The sequence below is a fragment of the Schistocerca piceifrons genome, chromosome 2, assembly GCF_021461385.2.
Source record: "Schistocerca piceifrons isolate TAMUIC-IGC-003096 chromosome 2, iqSchPice1.1, whole genome shotgun sequence".
NCBI lineage: Eukaryota > Metazoa > Arthropoda > Insecta > Orthoptera > Acrididae > Schistocerca > Schistocerca piceifrons.
Genome location: NC_060139.1, coordinates 1,059,123,371 through 1,059,144,796, shown reverse-complemented (window position 1 = coordinate 1,059,144,796; position 21,426 = coordinate 1,059,123,371).

Sequence of the window (21,426 nt, the reverse complement as noted above, 5' to 3'; positions counted from 1 at the left end):
CCTGGTGAGGAGGGAGGTGAAGGGCTGATCTTCGAGCCTGTGTGAATGGGTTATAAATGGAGGTTGATGTGGTCATGTACAGAAAGTCTGTCACCATGAAGGAGAAGCACTGGTTGCAATCCATCATTGTCATCTTGGGAACTGAGGTGACTTGTGGTCTGGTCCACCTTTAGCAAACAGTGTGCGTATTTCGGGAAATTAAATGGAGGATAGCAGCTGCCAGTGGAATTGGCGTATATTGCATAATATTGTCAAACGCGATTCTGGGTGTGAAGGCGTTTCCGTAATTGTGATGGAGTCTTCTCACTTAAAAGTAAGTGGTGTGATGGATTTGTTGCTCCAGAAAGCGTGCGGGGCTACGGGGTAGTGCTGCTTTCATAGTTTCTACTTGTTGTCTACTGTGGAGGGGGGGGGGGGGCGAGGATGATATGATTTCCGCATATTTCCCCAAGTAGAGTAACAAATTTCATACCATCACTGATTATGCGAATATACTGTTCACAATGGAGAACCACAACGTTGGATGATGTGTTCTGTGACTTATAGGTTGTTGAGAAAATGTTCATAGTGGAAGAACAGGCGAGAAAGTATTCTATGTATGCGGCACAGCACGATGCACAGTAGATGACGCATCTGGCTGCATGAGGTTTGGAGTGAAGTCTCTTTGAAAGCGTGTAGACATGAATCCAACCGGTTGGACTGCTATGGCTCAGATGTAGTCCGGTCTGTAAAAGGATTTGGAACCCGGGCGATTTCAAAAAGTACACTGCTTGCTGCATTCCATTGTTTGGCGGTGTTGCACACTAGTGTAGCATTGTCCAAGAGAGTGTCACTGTCACTTTTCATCATGCGGACAGCAAGCCTGGTGTTATCCATTGCGACTGACGTTGAGCCAAGGAAAACGTTGTCCACAGGCATAAACTGTGTGGCGCAAGGGGGGAGGGGGGGGGGGGGCGGGCGCATGAGGCAGAATTGTAGTTGCGTAATAGTAGCAAATGAGCAATTACTTGCGAATACGGTCGTCTGGCGTCACCATTGTAGTTATACGGAACACAGGCGATGACGGTGGCGAATAATACCACAATGTGGACACAATATGGAATACTTTTATTGCCACATAGATCGTACACAAGACAAGCCACTGACCACAACAAAGCCATAAGCGAGACTGACTGTCACAGAATTTCTGCACTGTGTTCCGATCATCTGCCAGCGATGCTACTTGTATGTACAGTGTGCCCACAAACCTTGACATACATAACAAATTCTTTATCAATATTTATCAGTACTTCGCAGAAAATTTAGGGGTGAAATACTAGTTAGCAGAAAGTGACAAATCGCACATATTGCATTTCAATGTTGTCGAAGGTATACAAGTTATGAATTCGGAAACTCTGAGAAATCGCAACTAAAAATCGCAGTTAACGAAAAATAGCATTCAAAGGAAACACCGTCGCATTTCAGTTCACCTGTGTGATCGGGAATGATAATGGTATGTATACCCTTACAGTCTCCATACTCCTCCATAAAAGTGGAGACCTAATCTTTGGAAGGTGCCAAGAAAATTGTCAACATGGCCCCACAGAAAGAGATCCAGTGAGGTTAGTCCAGGTGAGTTTGAAGTTCCGCTAATCTGACGCTGGAAAGTGCAATATGGAACGCAGTAGTGTGCAGCAGATCCGTCGTACCTCGTTGCTGGCGCTGTGGCTTCCGTATTGATATCAGCTTTTCGCCGCTTCTTTATTTGAAATACCCCAGCGTTAAGGGGCTCATCTATGGGGCATAGAAGCCAACTTGGACGCGTACGTGGACACGTAAGGAGATGTGATTTCCAGTGTCGTAGGCGAGCGCTCAGAAACCATCACATGGGATGTACTCACCAACGTGATTTTCAGACTTTAATACGATTTGCGACTGCAACACAATCTAGCGTCGGTTATTGGCTATACCTGTGCACATTCAACACAGATCTTGCTTCTGCAAGCGGATACGTGTGGAAAAACCGTTAACTTCATTAGCTTTTCTCAGAAATGTGCTGATGAATATAACGAAGCACATTGTGCAGGAGTCTATGGATTGAAAAGCGCCAAATATATTGACACGAGATCTTTAAGAATGCTGCATTTCCTCATAGATCATTGTAACTGATGCCGTATTTCAATAAGGAAACAAAGCTTATAATATTTTGAGGAGCTAATATTTATGTCCCTATCATTAACGAAGATCCATGTGTCTACATAACACTACTTTTTTACCTCGAGTATTTTCATGTTATACTTAAAAGTATTTTACATTTCATCATAATCAGCGTGAAGGAACACATATACTGGTTGTATGAAACATTATGAAACATCTGGAGAGGTTCATATTCCCGTCTTATAAATTTTCATTTAAAGTGTAAATGTCATATGGAATTTGTGACTGGAATATCCGACCTGGTGGAAAATGTTCTTCCTCTGCTGCCGGCCGGAGTGGCCGAGCGGTTCTAGGCACTACAGTCTAGAACTGCGCGACCGCTACGGTCGCAAGTTCGAATCCTGCCTCGGGCATGTATGTGTGTGATGTCCTGAGGTTAGTTAGGTTTAAGTAGTTCTAAGTTCTAGGGGACTGCTGACCTCAGCAGTTAAGTCCCATAGTGCTCAGAGCCATTTGAACTATTTTTTTCTTCCTCTGCTCTTTCGTCCCTCCCATTGCGGATATGTGAGAGTTGTTTCTTGTGTGTCTTTGTACACTGTATGTGTAAGAAACTATATTGCAGTTTTATCTTTATGTTCATATGATGATGATAATGAGAGGAGGAAGAGGATGAAACCCAGAGCTTGCACGTAGCCAACTATCCTTGAATAGCACCAAGGGGAACGTCGAGCTGAACATCTCCACCTGATGGATGGATCACCAACAGTATTACATGCCCCCATTTAGGCATAAGTTGCAGAAAGTTTTGGAATTTAATGCAGGACATTGGCACAGAGACTGTTAATCAGGAACTTTGTGCCACCACGCCCCCCCTCCCCCCCTCCCTCTCGCCAACAAATAGTGGCACTAAAGACTTCACCCTTCACTAGTATTCGAACCAATCTACCTCCGAGTCGAGCACCATCACAGATACGTGCTTTAGTGACCTCGGCTAGGGTGGTAGATTAGTTTCCACTTAGACGTGGTTTCCAATCTGGAAATTTGGAAATTATAACCCTATGAGGGATAAAATATAATTTTCTGAGGGGGTAAAAAAAAATGCCTCAGCTGTTTCGGTCTCGAAACCAAATTATTTGTAACGTATGACACATTGCTCTGCTTGTGAAATTTATGTATAAACATTATCTTTCTCACATAAATGATGCACTATATACATATTTTGTACTTTGTGTATCCTGCACGTATAACAGTAAAACTGAGACATATCGCCACATGTGCTTAAATATCTCATGAAAATGCCTTCTCCAGGTTGTAGGTAGTTCCTGCAATAGATCAGAAATTGCTTCGTTATTGATTTGGAATAATAAGCGAACCAATTGACAGCACAATAACAACTCTGGAACGGCTTCTATACTGCTGTAGGTACTATAGTGTATTGTTGTTATTATTATTATTAGCGGCAATGGCCAGGCACAAAGCATAGACAGGCAGTTCAGAAATGCAGAGTCCAGTAGTGAAGTGAGCTAAAAAGCTTAGGCCTAAGTAAAGTGTACACATTTTAATTCGGTAGATTTTTAATGGAGATGCAGGAGGTGGTGAAGCAAGTGTCACCAGGGAGACAACTGGAGCAGAGGAAGTATGTTTCCTAACAAGTATTTACCTCAATGTCGATAGTTGGCTTTCTTTTGTGACAAGTAGTTTTGAGTAACACTCACAGTGCACTGAGAATTCCATAAAAAAGGGTTGTTCGAAAATAAGCATACCCATAGTCTCACTGACGCATTAGTTTGTGGTTTAACAAACACCTATAAAAAATTAAATATTATTTATCATTCATCATTTTAATACTGTCGGTGTTCAAAGAAGTTAGTATTGATTCCAAAGCGTAGTTAGGCAGTAATCTTGGTGGGGGGAGGGAGGGGGTATTATGTTGTACCTGACTGCACTCAGGGGTGATGGTTTTAGAAAGTTTGGAACCACTGACTTATAGAAATCTTAATGACCAAAGAAAGGAGGTGTTGACAGATGTGAAAATTACCGAATTATCAGTTTAATAAGTCACAGCTGCAAAATAATAACGCGAATTACTTACAGACGAATGGAAAAAACTGGTAGATGCCGAGCTCGGGGAAAACCTTTTTGGATTCCGTAGAAATATTGGAACACGTGAGGCAATACTGACCTTATGACTTATCTTAGAAGAAAGATTAAGGAAAGGCAAACCTACGTTTCTAGCATTTGTAGACTTAGAGAAAGCTTTTGACAATGTTGACTGGAATACTGTCTTTCAAATTCTAATGGTGGCAGGTGTGAAATACAGGGAGCAAAAGGCTATTTACAATTTGTACAGAAACCAGATGGCAGTTATAAGAGTCGAGGGGCATGAAAGGGAAGCATTGGTTGGGAAGGAGTGAGATAGGATTATAGCCTCTCCCCGATGTTATTCAATCTGTATATTGAGCAAGCAGTAAAGGAAACGAAAGAAAAATTGGGAGTAGGTATTAAAATCCATGGAGAAGAAATAAAAAAATTGAGGTTCGCCGATGACATTGTAATTCTGTCAGAGACAGCAAAGTACTTAGAAGAGCAGTTGAACGGAATGGAGAGTATCTTGAAAGGAGGATATAAGATGAACATCAACAAAAGCAAAACGAGGATACTGGAATGTTGTCGAATTAAGTCGGGTGATGCTGTAGGATTTAGATTAGGAAATAAGACACGTAAAGTAGTTTAGCTATTTGGAGAGTAAAATAACTGATGATGGTCGAAGTAGAGCGGATATAAAATATAGACTGGCAATGGCAAGGAAAGCGTTTCTGAAGAAGAGAAATTTGTTAACATAGAGTATAGATTTAAGTGTCAGGAAGTCGTTTCTGAAAGTATTTGTATGGAATGTAGCCATGTATGGAAGTGAAACATGGACAATAAATAGTTTGGCAAGAAGAGAATAGAAGCTTTCGAAATGTGGTGCTACAGAAGAATGCTGAAGATTAGATGGGTAGATCACATAACTAATGAGGAGGTATTGAATAGGATTGGGGAGAAGAGAAGTTTGTGGCACAACTTGACAAGAAGAAGGGACCGTTTGGTAGGACATGTTCTGAGGCATCAAGGGATCACAAATTTAGCATTGGAGGGCAGCGTGGAGGGTAAAAATCGTAGAGGGAGACCAAGAGATGAATACACTAAGCAGATTCAGAAGGATGTAGGTTGCAGCAAGTACTGGGAGATGAAGAAGCTCGCACAGGATAGAGTAGCATGGAGAGCTGCATCAAACCAGTCTCAGGACTGAAGACTACAACAACAACAACAATGACCACCACCGAAGTACCGTTTCGCGATATCTTACTGTACTAAATCATACCGCAAAAAATGCGTTTTCTATGTTTGCTAATTGTGTCAGTTCCTTAAAATAGCAGATTTTATTAATTGGCAGACTGTAAGACGAAACTCACCAGATACGGCATTTTTCGCCTTGTATACAATACGGGGTATGCTCGATTCAGCAGGAGACGTAGAAAGGTGTCAAGCGTAGCATTGGCTCACGTTTCGCAGCAAGGAGTCGGAATTCGACAGGACTTAATGCTATGCTACGTGAATCTCCACATTGTGACGTCACAAACTGTTCTTGCTCCACGACCTCGTCAGTCAGCACGGCACGTCGAAGGCTGGCTCAAGTACTGTGTGTCATTTGCAATTAACCTAACACGAGAAACTGGCGAGACACTGGTACGTACTGCAGCCATGAGGTCGTCGCTGCTGCTGCAGAGGAGAAACAGCTGCATGACGGCGACGGCCAGGTAGGTGACATTCTTCACGGTTTTGGACACGTCCTCTGCTTCTGTGGACTGCAAACACAGGACAATTCTTAGTAGCATAAAGAGAGATCTGAAGATATGATTGTGGCGTAATAAACGCAGGCATCTCAATTTTCATCCATCTTATGTGCTTCAAATGTTAAATGATACATTTTAATTCACTTTTCAATGCTCTAAAACGCTTTAAACAATAGATATACAGTTGGAAGTCTACAACTTATATCCGATACTCCAGCAGTTAACTACTGCGCTATTTATAGGTCCATGGTAAACACAGAGTGTCTAGCACACGTATCTCTATGTCGTATTAAGAATAATTTTTCTGTGTTGATACAAGGGGCAGTCACAATGTTTGTATCATTACCGCAAAATCGTCAATCTGCAAGCATGAAGCTTGGTGGTGGTGTTGGTAATTTTACACAAATATAAGAAAGCTCGTTTACATGTTGATGAGAAACAGAGCACATTTCAGTTGTTGTTGTTGTGGTCTTCAGTCCTGAGACTGGTTTGATGCAGCTCTCCATGCTACTCTATCCTGTGCAAGCTTTTTCATCTCCCAGTACCTACTGCAACCTACATCCTTCTGAATCTGCTTAGTGTATTCATCTCTTGGTCTCCCCTCTACGATTTTTACCCTCCACGCTGCCCTCCAATACTAAATTGGTGATCCCTTGATGCCTCAGAACATGTCCTACCAACCGATCCCTTCTTCTGGTCAAGTTGTGCCACAAACTTCTCTTCTCCCCAATCCTATTCAATACTTCCTCATTAGTTATGTGATCTACCCATCTAATCTTCAGCATTCTTCTGTAGCACCACATTTCGAAAGCTTCTATTCTCTTCTTGTACAAACTATTTATCGTCCATGTTTCACTTCCATACATGGCTACACTCCATACGAATACTTTCAGAAATGACTTCCTGACACTTAAATCAATACTGGATGTTAACAAATTTCTCTTCTTCAGAAACGCTTTCCTTGCCATTGCCAGCCTACATTTTATATCCTCTCTACTTCGACCATTATCAGTTATTTTGCTCCCCAAATAGCAAAACTCCTTTACTACTTTAAGTGCCTCATTTCCTAATCTAATTCCCTCAGCATCACCCGACTTAATTAGGCTACATTCCATTATCCTTGTTTTGCTTTTGTTGATGTTCATCTTATATCCTCCTTTCAAGACACTGTCCATTCCATTCAACTGCTCTTCCAAGTCCTTTGCTGTCTCGGACAGAATTACAATGTCATCGGCGAACCTCAAAGTTTTTATTTCTTCTCCATGAATTTTAATACCTACTCCGAATTTTTCTTTTGTTTCCTTTACTGCTTGCTCAATATACAGATTGAACAACATCGGGGAGAGGCTACAACCCTGTCTTACTCCCTTCCCAACCACTGCTTCCCTTTCATGTCCCTCGACTCTTATAACTGCCATCTGGTTTCTGTACAAATTGTAAATAGCCTTTCGCTCCCTGTATTTTACCCCTGCCACCTTTAGAATTTGAAAGAGAGTATTCCAGTCAACATTGTCATAAGCTTTCTCTAAGTCTACAAATGCTAGAAACGTAGGTTTGCCTTTCCTTAATCTTTCTTCTAAGATAAGTCGTAAGGTCAGTATTGCCTCACGTGTTCCAGTGTTTCTACGGAATCCAAACTGATCTTCCCCGAGGTTGGCTTCTACTAGTTTTTCCATTCGTCTGTAAAGAATTCGTGTTAGTATTTTGCAGCTGTGACTTATTAAGCTGATAGTTCGGTAATTTTCACATCTGTCAACACCTGCTTTCTTTGGGATTGGAATTATTATATTCTTCTTGAAGTCTGAGGGTATTTCGCCTGTCTCATACATCTTCCTCACCAGATGGTAGAGTTTTGTCAGGACTGGCTCTCCCACGGCCGTCAGTAGTTCCAATGGAATATTGTCTACTCCGGGGGCTTTGTTTCGACTCAGGTCTTTCAGTGCTCTGTCAAACTCTTCACGCAGTATCATATCTCCCATTTCATCTTCATCTACATCCTCTTCCATTTCCATAATATTGTCCTCAAGTACATCGCCCTTGTATAGACCCTCTATATACTCCTTCCACCTTTCTGCTTTCCCTTCTTTGCTTAGAACTGGGTTTCCATCTGAGCTCTTGATATTCATACAAATCGTTCTCTTATCTCCAAAGGTCTCTTTAATTTTCCTGTAGGCGGTATCTATCTTACCCCTAGTGAGATAGGCCTCTACATCCTTACATTTGTCCTCTAGCCATCCCTGCTTAGCCATTTTGCACTTCCTGTCGATCTCATTTTTGAGACGTTTGTATTCCTTTTTGCCTGTTTCACTTACTGCATTTTTATATTTTCTCCTTTCATCAATTAAATTCAATATTTCTTCTGTTACCCAAGGATTTCTACTAGCCCTCGTCTTTTTACCTACTTGATCCTCTGCTGCCTTCACTACTTCATCCCTCAAAGCTACCCATTCTTCTTCTACTGTATTTATTTCCCCCATTCCTGTCAATTGCTCCCTTATGCTCTCCCTGAATCTCCGTACCACCTCTGGTTCTTTCAGTTTATCTAGGTCCCATCTCCTTAAATTCCCACCTTTTTGCAGTTTCTTCAGTTTTAATCTACAGGTCATAACCAATAGATTGTGGTCAGAGTCCACATCTGCCCCTGGAAATGTCTTACAATTTAAAACCTGGTTCCTAAATCTCTGTCTTACCATTATATAATCTATCTGATACCTTTTAGTATCTGATTAAAATTAACGATATTTCACAGAATGAAATAAACTTGGATATATCAACTAATATTCATCCCTTTAAAGGAGAAATAACAGGCAAGAAGAGAAATACAGGCATAAAAAAGTTCAAATGTGTGTGAAATCTTATGGCACTTAACTACTAAGGTCATCAGTCCATAAGCTTACACACAACTTAACCGAAATTATCCTAAGGACAAATACACACATCCATGCCCGAGGGAGGACTTGAACCTCTGCCAGGACCAAATACAGGCATCAATCTAATGTACTTTAAAAATGGTGATAATGTTCATTATTGTTCGATTAATGCTCTATCTTGACTAATTTTAAAACAAATTACAAAATACAAGAAATCTAAGTTCATATGTGATATGTGTGTGCCAAATTTTAATTAAAAAAGAAATTAGACAAATGAGTAGAAAACTGTTTAAAGGAGACACCATTGAGAATAGAATTACAAAGAGAGAAAAAAATTACTATTCAAAATTATAATGATAAAAATGAAGGTACCTTTTTCATTTTATGCTGATTTTGTTAGTTTATTACAGAAAACTGATATATGTCAGCGTAATTCAGAAGAATGTTACACAATCAAATATAAAAAAATGAACCATATGCAGTCTATTATTATAAATTATTAAATATGCTAATGGTGATTCTACAGGTCCTGTAACATATGGAGGAGCTAACAAAGCAAAAACTTTATATAAATGATTAAAAAGTAAGTAGAAATATTTTTCAAAGTATACTGAAAATTTTGGCAATGGAATCATTAACAAAAGAAGAAAATAAAATAATTTAAACAAAAGATATGTCATATTTGTGTAGCAAAATTCCTGATTTATTAGTAAAACTGAAAAAAAATTTCATCACAAAATTTAAATTCTTAACTAACTCACAACAAATTTGGCAGGTATTGAATCAAGATAAAAGAAAAATGAAGATGAATAAGCAGACACTCAGTAAAATAGAAGAATAACTTGAAACACAAGATAAAAATTCTTAAAGAACTCATTACATTGTCAACAGGTGTTGATGAAAGTTTAAATAAAAATGAAGATGAACTGAAAACGGTACATAGAATTTAAAAATGTGCAAACAAAACATAAGTGATCATTATCATCTAAATGATTAATTTAAAGTTGCAGTAAATGTTTATTGTATCTTGAATTATCAGTTAACAAACTGTGAACACATATATAACACATAATTAGTGTAATCTTTCAGGACATAATATGCATCTTTATATTAAAGAACAAGGAAATATTAAGGAAAAAATTGAGTTAATTGAAAATAATCAAGAAAAATATGCTTCAGAAAGAAAGGAACAGATTAAAAATTAGGTTACTAGATACATTTAGATTTATGGCTTAATCAATAGATAAATTGCCATTTCACTTGAAGGAAGATCGTATGGAAGACATTAAAGGAACTTTCCAGAAACAAACCACATCTAGTTGAAAGAATGAGAGTTTATCCCGATGAATATTTGAATAAAAAGAACATATTTAAAGAACATCAGCTACCACCCAAAAGTGATTTCTATAGTAAGCTAAATGAATGTGCTATAAGTGGAGATTTAGGAGTGCCTGACAGCTTCCATGCAACAGCTGGCGTCCTTGAGGCTTAGCTCTGTCTCTGCTGTTCTTTTTTACCGCAGTAGATACAATAACGCGTAACCAACAGAAGTGTGTATCATGAACAATGCTATATGCTGTAATGTGATGCTATACGTGGATAACAGAAAGGATCTTGAAATTCAAGTCCAAACACAGTATGATTATTTGCGCTGATTTCGCCTTCGTGTAAACATCCACAAGACTGTCTGGAAATGCTTCCATTCCATGGAACTATACGAATTAATGGAGCTCCTCTCACCAAAGTGGACACATTCTGACATCTAGGCCTTTCCACTCCAACGTCGAGTGGCGCTCGACGTTGTGAATTTTGTTTTCCGCTCCGATGTCGAGCCTCTTGCGACACGCCTTTTCGCGGCTCCCACATGCTCAGTTCTCGATTCTGAAATTACTAAGCATCAATTGTGCTCAGCGCTGTCATCTAGAGGAACCTGTATTAACTCTATGTCAAACAGTTGCAGTTAAGTTCAAAATAATGTTGGAATTACTCTGTTCAAGTTGGCGCACATTCAGTTCTTTCTAAGTAAGAGATTTAACAGCTTTTTGAGGAATCACTAAGTGACAACGATAGTGAGAGTGATTTTGATGATGACAGTGGTTCATTTCTAAACAGTTCTAGTGTAGATGATGAAAACCGTGAAAATGTGCATTTTTCTAGTGATTCTGCAGAAGATTCGTGGCGAATGTGGAACGAAAATGACTCTGACTTTTCATTTTGACGATGCAGAGCGTGGTCCTATCACTGAAACTGGTAATGTTCCGTCATAGCTTGTTGATTTGTTTTACTTAATTTTTACAATCTATTTCAAAAATACGTAAAGTGACACCACTTCCACAACATTCTGGATGGCAGGACTGGAGAAATGTTACTGCGGAAGAAATGAAACGCTCCCATGGTGTGTTACTGTATATGGCATTACAAAAGGGTAAGAACTTGCAGGACATTTTTTCAAGAGAATAGTTACAATCATCTGACTTCTTTTCAGACTGTTTTACTCGCAGACGATATAAGCAAATTTTCTGGGCACTTCACGTTTCTAATCCAGAGAGTGCCATAAATGTCAGCACTCAGGTCCGGTTACGTCTGAGTAAAATGAAGAATATATTGGATTATTTGTGTTGCAAGTTTCTCGAAATTTATCGACTATATAGATATTTAGCTCCTGATGAAACTACAGTATCATTCAAGGGCCGCGTGTTATTCAAAATGTACGATCATAAAAAACTAACAAAATGAGAAGTCAGAGTTTAGTGACTTCGGATTCATCAAACCGTTATATTTGCAGTTTTATAACCTATTTTGGCGCTGTGAACAACAGGGTTATTCATTCGTCCAGGCTTGAATTTTTCTGAGAGAATATTTCTTCAAATGTTGTCTAATATCAGACATGATACAGGGCAATCAGGGTATCATTTATACACTGGACTTTTTTTAAAAATACAATGGTTGCATTAGCTGCTGAAGTGTTGAAACAGAATGCGCATCTCACAGGAACGATCCAGGCCAATCGCAAAAACCTTCCATATGAAATAAAGAAAGGGGCTCTGCGGCTGAAAAAGCATGAAAAAAAAATGCGGTTGGAATAACAAAATGATGATTCTGGCATGACAAGATAACCGGACTGTACTCATGCTTTCTACAAAAGCAAATAACACAGAGTCACTTACAGAAAGGAAAGAGAAGAAATAATGGAACCAAATGTCATTATTGGTTATACTTCGAAGGACGGAGTTTATCGATATGACCATTTTATTTCCAGTTATGCTTTTCTAATGAAAAGTCCGGTGTGGTGGCTTGAACTGTGCTTCTTGTTGTTGGAGCTAGAACTGCCTCACAAAGTACTCTGTAAAAGTGTTATGAGAGACTTAGTTGGTGAAGAAAGAAATCCAGTGTGGAAACGAGGTCGTCGTTCAACTTCTGATGACGAAGAACACTTGAATGGACAGTTGCACACTATCAACAAGTTTCCTGGGAACAAGCATAAGGATTGTGCAGTGTGTTCAGACAGGAAAAAGAAACGTGGCAGGCCTGAAGCTGTTCATTGCGAAACACGCACACGAAACCCAGCCCTCCTCCTTGATGAGTGTTTCAGAAGATATCATACGTTGAAATGTTTTGAACGGTAATGTTTTGGAAATGTATCTGAACGAAAGCACGCTTTTTGTTTTTGATGTATATCCTACTTGTTTGTCAGCGGTCTCATTGTTTCCACAAAGGGACCGCGCAATTCTCTGCGCGGAGCCGCCGCGTGTCTCCCTTACAGAGTGCAAAGGGCTGCTAGGTTCTCGGCTACAGAGTGACAGCTATGTGGATGAGTGAGTGAACAAGAATCATCACAATCTGGATGCGATTCAGAGACATCACTGGTGTTCTTTATGATGAGAAGACGCCTATCCGCCTAAAATGAAAGATACACCGCACAGTGCTGAGTCCAGTTGCATTATATGATGCTGAGTGATGGCCCACATCTAAATGTGTTGAGCACTCACCACTTGTTTTGGAAATGTGGCTCTGAGAAAGTCATTAGACATTTCTCTGCTCAACCATATCAACAATATCATTCGACAACTAGTTGAAAAGTTTCCATGAGTAAATGCCAAAAGGGAGACTTCATTGGTGTGGACACATCACACAGACACCACTGAGTTCAGTCAACAGCTCAGCCTATCATCTCACTGTTGATGGCCAGAGACAGCGTGGAAGACTTATATTAAGGTGGCTGGACATTATGGGCACAGTAATCTACAACACAGGGTTATACCGTAAGAAATGGTGTGCACTGACCCAAAAGCAGACCCTGTTTTATTAGGATGGCACTAAAAAGAAGAAGAAGAAGAAGAAGAAGATAGGAGAATATGGTGATTTATATTTTAAAAAACCCGAGGTTTGGTTATTAGCTTTAAAATCAGTGAATAAAATCATATAGGGTCCCTACAAATCGTTGACCTTGCTCAGTTGTGGAGGCATGGATGCCTCAAAGATATAGAGCAACCACTACAGAGAAGTGTCTGTGGAGCGGCCATACAAACCTGTGATGCCTGAAGAGAAGCAGCAGCCTTTTCAAAACTTTCAGTGGCAACAATGTAGACTATTGGCTGATCTGGCCTGGCATTATTCAACAGTCCCTTGCTATGTTGTACTGCAGATGGTTAGCAGCAAGGGGGAACTGCAACCATTATATTTTCTGAGGACATGCAGCTGTACTTTATGGCTTCATGACGATCTCATCCTCGTGGGTAAAATATTGCACAGGTAAATTTCTCCCAAGTCGGATCTCTGGGTGGGAACTAGTTAGGAGGATATCACGGGCACAAACGAGACTGGCATTTTATAGGTCGGAGTATGGAATGTTAGATCTCTTAACCGGATAGTTATGTGAGATGATTTGATAATGGAAATGGATAGGCTGCAGTAGGATGTAGTGGGAATTAATAAAATGTCGTGGCAGGAATAACAGAACTTTTGGCGAGGTAATCACACGCTTTTCAGCACAAAATAAGATAGAGGTTATGTAGGCAGAGGGCTAATAATGAATAAGAAAACAGGAAAGGAGGTAAGGAACTATTAATAGCATAGTGAACACATTATCATGGGCAAGACAGACATGAAGTCAACTCATTCCACTGTAGTATCAGTTTTATGGCAACTAGCTCCGCAGGTGATGACAAGTTTGGAAGAATGCATGATGAGATAAAGGAAATTATCCAGTATGTAAGGAGACGAGAATTTAACTGTGATTTTCGACTGGAATTTGACAGTAGGAAAACGAAGACAAGGGAAAAAGTAGAAATACATGGACAGGGGAGGGGGGGGGGGAGGGTGAAGGAATGAGAGAGACATCTGGTGGAATTTCGAAAGATCATAATTTAATCATTGATAACACTATAATTATAAATCGTTTATTATCAAATGCAGATGTAAATTGCAGAAATTGCAAAAATTTTGGAGATGGAATCCTGATAAACTGAAAGAGAAACAGGTTGTTCGGTATTACAGAGAGAACAGCAGGCAACACTGCACTCCATTAGGGGAAAGCAATGCAATAGAAGACGAAAGGGAAGGTTTGAGAGATGAGCCAGTGAAGGTAGCAGAGAATCACATAGGTAAAAAGACAAGGATTTCTAGTAATCCATGGACAACACATAATATATTGAATTTCATTGTTTAAATGTGAAAATATAAAAATGCTGCAAATGATGTTGGCAAATGGGATACAGATGTCTAAGAATGAAACTGACAGAAAATAGTTAAGCAAGAATAGCTGGATGACAAATACAACACTGTAGAAGCACGCATGACTAGGGTAAAGATAGATGCAGCCTATAGGAAAGTTAAAGAAGCTTTTGAGATAAAAAAAGCAACTGTGTGGGTATCAAGAGCGCAGATGGCAAACCAGTACCAATGCACAGAAGTGAAGCTGAAAGGTGGAAGGAATACATAGGGAGGTCATTTATAAGGGAAACTAACTTATGACAATTTTATACAAAGTTAAGAGGAAATAGATGTACATGAGATGGAAGATATTATGAGGAGAACAGGATAGAACATTAAAAGCATAGGTCGAAACCAGGACTCTGGAGTGCATGATATTCTGTCAGAATTACTGATATCCTTGGGAGAGCCAGCCACGACAAAACTATTTTGCCTGCTTTGAAAGACATATGAGACAGGGCAAATACCCTCAGACTTTAAGTAGAATATAATAATTCCAGTTACAAAGAGAGCAGGTGCCACCAGGTGTGAATATTACCGAATGATCAATTTAATAAGTCATAATACAGACTGCAAAATAATAACACGAATTATTTACAGAAGAATGGAAAAACTGGTAAACGCCAGCACTGGGGAAGATCAGTTTCACTTCTGGAGAAATGAAGGGACATGTGAGGCGATATTGACCCTGTATCTTGTCTCAGAAGATAGATTGAATAATAGGCAAACCTACATTTGTGGTATTTGTAGATTTACAGAAAGCAATTGACTATGTTAACTGGACTACACTCTTTGAAAATTTGAAAGTATTAGAGATAACATACAGGGAGCAGAAGGTTATTTACAACTTGTACAGAAACCAGACTGGAGTATGAGTCTAAGGACTAAGAGGTACTGAGTCATGGTTATCTTCGATTTGAGCGAACAGTAAAGGAAGCCAAGGAGAAACTTGGACAAGAAATTACAGCTAAGGAGAAGAAATAAATAATCAGAGGTTTGCCAGTGACACTGTAATTGTTTAAGAGATGGCAGTCGACTTGGAAGATCAGTTGAGCAGAACGAATAGTATCTTAAAAAGAGATTATATGATGAACAACAACAAAAGTAAAACAAGGCTAATGCAATATAGTCGAATTAAATCAGACAGAACCGAAAGAATGAGATAAGGAAATGAGAAACTGGAAGTAATAGATGAGTTGACAGTTGAGATAGAGATGATATAACATACAGAATGGCAACAACAATAGAAGCATTTGTGAGAATGGTGAATTTCCTGGCAGCTAATGTAAATTAAAGCATAAGAAATTCTATTCAGAAGAAATTTGTCTGTGGTGTAGCCTTGAATGGAAGTGAAATGAGGGCAACAAGTGGCTCAGACATACTTGTACACATCCTGAGGCATCAACGAATAGTGAGTTTGTTAATAGAGGGATGAATAGGGAATGGGCTGTGCATGTAAAAACTGAAGAGCAGACCTAGCATGGATACAACAGGCATGTTCAGATGGGTGTAGAGTGCGCCATTTATTCAGAGATGAAGAGCCTTGTACAGGATAGTCCAGTGTGGACATATGCATCGAGCAGCAACATATCCAGCACTTAGTTCAAGTTGGGATGCAATTTTAAAATGTCTTGGCTACCATTTGACTTAGGATATGATTGTAGCATGATTTTGGTGAAGAAAAGAGAGTAAGTGGTGAAATATCTCAACATATGATGTAAATTTAAATAAAAAATATCTAAAAGATTTGCATAAAGAAAAAAAATTCATATTGATTAATGTGTTTAAATGCTAATTATCTCTATGTAGGTGGGCAATGTCACATATTTGTCTTATGAAGGGTATAACTCGTGAAACTGTTCAGAATTTGATTTAGATTTCATAAAAAAATACATATCAAGTATGCAGGATAAAACAAGACATGGTTGGATTTTTGAACTAGATTTAGAATATCCTGACAAATTACATTATGAGCATAAAGATATTCCTCTTGCTTTAAAAATAAGATGTCTAAATCAATTAATTTCAAGTACTGACAATATTATATAATGATGGTTAATATATATTTCACTGACAAATTAAAAACAGTATTTAGAACTTAGATTAAAGTTAACAGAACATCACATAATTTTACAATACTATTTGTCAGATTGGTTACAAAGAGATATAGGTTTGAATACTTATAGAAACTGATAAATAAGTTTGTGTTTGGAAAAGCTATAGCAAATATAAAAAAAATGGAGTAGAAACAAAATCAGTTTTTGATGCTTCAAAATATGATAGTTTAATAACTAAATCAAATTAATGGTAAAAGAGTCATTAATGAAAATTTAGATACAATACTTATGTAAAGGGCTGAAATATTACTTACTAAAACAAGTTAGGGGGGAAATAATATTGTAGATTCATTAAAATAACTAATGTATGATTTTCGATATAATGTTAAAGAATAAAATTACAAATATAACTCTGAATTATGTTATCAATTATAGATTCATATATTCCAAAAAAGGGTTATGGTTTCTGTACAGATGTGAAAAATATAGTTGAATGATTTTATACAAGTGATTTTGCTAATGATAACATTTATACTATCCCGCAAGTAAGAAGAAAGTATTACAAGAGATGACAGATGATTGTAACAGAAAAATTTTGAAAGAATTTCTGTCTATAAGAACAAAGTGCATGCTCATAAAGTTAAAGAAAAAGTATGTAAGAAAGAAAAGGATGTGAGGAAATGTGTTACAAAAATAGTGTTTAACAACACTTATATGTCATTTTACTTGAGCACATTTGTGCAAGAATGCTAGCTTATTTATTTATGAAGAAACCATTATTTTTATTTATTGTGAATGGTCTAAATGTAATCGAATCTTTGTAGCAATTCTTTATTTAATTATTGTTGTAATCTATTAGTGCAGTACAGAAAGTGGTCAAGTTGAGTGAAATCATGTATGTAGAACAAAAGAACACTGTATTTTTTGATGGGGATGTGCTTCAGCCAGTGAGAATTAGACAATGACGGAACAATGCTGGAATCAAGAGACGACAAACACTTTTTGAGTGGCGTGATCAAGTGGCACTTCTATGCTAGTTCTAGAAGAGCGCAGACCTACCTCTGGTAACAAGTGTTATTTGGTTGTGTGGATGATTGATTCTGTATGGTGAATGGCACTATGGTAGTTAAACTATTGATGGCACTCTAGCTGCATGAAGTCTGAATGTGCTTCAGTGCAGAACTTTAATTTCCACTTGCATTACAGAATTAAAAATAGAATTTGAGTTTCTACTTATTATCTCTCATATGTTCTTGTGTAAATGGTCATGTTGAACTCCAAATTATTCTGAGCTGGCGAATATATTGTGTATTCTGATCATGAAATAGACTTAGTTTGTTGTGTGTCTTGGATGACTATTTAGCTTGGTGATTCTGCTACCATTCTCATAACACTCTCAATGCAACTTTATGGCATTGAATAGGGCTAACTTTGTTTTATTGTCGGACCACTTTATGTTTAATCAAGATTTACCTTAATGAATATACATTATTCAACATACTTCTCTGGTGTTGTCTACATCACTTACAGATGTTGGAGTAGAAGCCTTTTTATTAATTATTCATTTTTTTATTTAATATGTCTGTTTATTTATTGATTTGTAGTTCTAGACAGAGTAATGACTATTTGACTGCAGGATCACAGCTAAGGGTTATTATCTACAGAACATTAGCTGCCGGAATGGAAGTAGACATGTGTGGCTTGTCTATATGACATTATTAAGCTATTGTTTTTAAACAGAGACATGAATTAGCCAATATGCTAATGTACAAGTGACTTCAGGCAAAGTCGCAATTGGCTTACTCATAAGAGATTCTGATTAGAGAAGCTTATCAGCTGAATATCCATTTGGTAATGTTGCAATGTGATACTTTGAAGGGTGTACATCAATGATTGCTGCAGTCTTTTATTTGAATCTAAGTACAATACTTTTAATGTGCTTAAACAGTATAGTATACACCACATGAGAAATCCAGTACCTATGATAGCAGCCAACTAGTTAGTCTCTCTGTGAACACCTCTATCAAAGATATTATCAAATCTCAGACATCTGAAGAAATGGCTAAAGTGGTTATCCCACATACATAAGCGAAATAATTCACATTGATCGTCCTTTGAGTTATCCCATAACTTTGATAAATTCTTTCTTGAACATCTCAGAAAGCCACACAGATATAATAAATGAATGGAAGAGCTGATTTCTATGATATCTATTTGTTTAGCATCCTTTCCCTAGAAAAGTTATCACAATATTTATTGGTGTAAATATTGATATGTGTTGCAATAGAGTGTGTTATATTTTTATTCAAGAATAATTTAAGAATATTTATTTTGGTTTTAGTTATGTGAACTTCATTTTTGGATTCAGGTAAATGTACAATAGTATTACAAGATCTTGTTCTGACATTTGTAGTATATTTATTTTTCCTCCATTATTTTCTGAAAGAAACACATCTTCTTGAATTACTTCTTATTGTGATTCAAAATCATCATTTTCTGATGCTTCTTGTTGTATTTCTGAATCATGACAGCTTTCATGTATACAGTTCTCGTTTTCCGAGTCAGCACTATCACTGTCAGGATCATCATCACTCATCTTAAGGAATCATGCAGCCATACATAAGAATCTCTGTTAAACTCTGTAGTAAATTTCTTTACATTTGACCTTTCTTGCACAGATTAAAGTAAACAGAATATTTACTTTTAATAGGTAAGTATTCTAGGTAAGAAGCAAATTGATTTTAATTATTTTCGATACACCTAGAATTATGCACATGAAACTTGGACTGGATCTAGGAAAGCAATAAAAACACACACCTACTTTGTTTCATATTGTAGCAGTATAGCTCATGTGGGAGACCAGTGTCCTCCAATCTATAATAATATTTCATAAACAATGTAAGTTGTGTAACTGGAAGCCAGTAATGGCTGAAGCTAACGGATGGAGAGTAAACTGAAAGGTCCTTACAATGGCACGAAGTCAATCCTGCCTAATCAGACAAAATGGAGAGAGAAAGTCATGTGGATGATGAATGCCATCTGCATGAGCATTGGAGGGATGAATCTACCTGACTCTACTCTAAATTTAAATTACATAATTAATTAAGCATCTCACTTTGCTCTAGAGACCATATTTTGCGAAATATTTTCACCACATCCGAAAGTCAGCGGATTTTATCAGCAGGCTTAGACTTAGCAGTCTGAGACTCTGAGGTTCACCAGCTCCTTTTCTGCTGGATAGTTGTAATATTGGCTTATTATTCACCAAGGACTGACACACAGGGTCCTTATTCTGGATTGCAAAAAATTTTAACAAACGATTTATTGTCTTGGTTCAGAATGTTCTCCTCTGAAAGTATTTTGAATTTACTAACGAATTTCATGAACACATTTAGGGGATTACCATGGTGATCAGCTCTTTTGTGGAAGATTTTGAGGATACGGCATTCGATTTTAGATTTAAGCCTGTCATGTTTTGGAGGTATGTAAACGACCCCAAGGTAAGCAAAGACTTAATCAATTCTTGGACTACCTTAATTCATTTCATGAGAACATACAAGTTACCATGGAACTGGAAACGTACGAATGCCTGTCTTCCTTGGGTGTCTTGGTTCATCATAAAATTGACTTGAGTGTGGGATTTGAAGTCTTCCCAAATTGACAAATGCTGAGCAGACAATCGTCATAATACTGCTTAGGCCAATGGTCTTCTGAATACAGTTGTACTCAGGTCACATATGATTGTTTATAAGGACCACGTACAGGAATAAATGCCAATTCACACTGTCCATCACATCATGCCGTGTCACTTCAAGGCACCGTTACATCAGGTTGTATTCATACTGTCATTCACTTCACGTCACGTCAATTCGCTTAGCACGGTACTGAGCAGTGAAACTGTAAGTTACCATTCATGAGACAAGAAGTCGGAGTATAGTGTTGGAATTGAAGAAGTGGTAGGGATAAAGTTTATTAATGACCACAGAAAGTCTCATAATATATGGTCTTGTTCAATTTTGTGTAGTAAAGCGTTGAGAAGTGCAACAATATATCAAAACATGGATACATTTTTTTTGTATCGAAAACATATGCATATGAACACACTACGCAGAATTTAATGGAATAAATAGAGCCTGTGTATTCATCCATTATTTTTAATCTTATTTATCTTATTTAATCTTATAACACCATGAAGAAGGGTATTTATCTCCTTCATTAGAGGTAACTTCTTCACTTAAGAAGTTATTTAATGTAAATCGCTTCATCCACTTAGTTTCTTGTTTACATACAGTGCGAGCATCAGCTCTATTCAGTTACTGTAAAACTTAAATAATACTTCTCTTTCAGATGTTTGACATCGTTTGTGGAAGAACACTCAATGGGAAAAACATTCAAGTTTTCAAGGAATATTTGCAGTGTTCTATCCTGCATGGTGTGGCTAGGAACCGCTTATCGTCTCTTGCTTACGTGGATACACAGAATCATAGGTAACCGAACACACGTTCCTGTAAGTCCGTTACAGACTGAGTTCACGAAGTGAACGAAGCACTAACAAGTCTGGAACGTAGCGAAGTCGTCATCGCAAAAGAACAGTTCCAAATCAGTAACCATTTGAGACCAGAAAACAAAACTGGTTAGTTTAGTGTGATACAGACAGCTACAGAGTGCTGCAAGGAATGAGCCGCGCCGCGGACAGGAACCACAGACTCGCTGTAGACAGACTGGCGGCAAGTGTCGCGTGTATCTCATTGCCCGCAGCCGCCGTCCTCAGCGTTACGCGTAATACGTCTGGCATGTCCATATCTGTGCTAGACA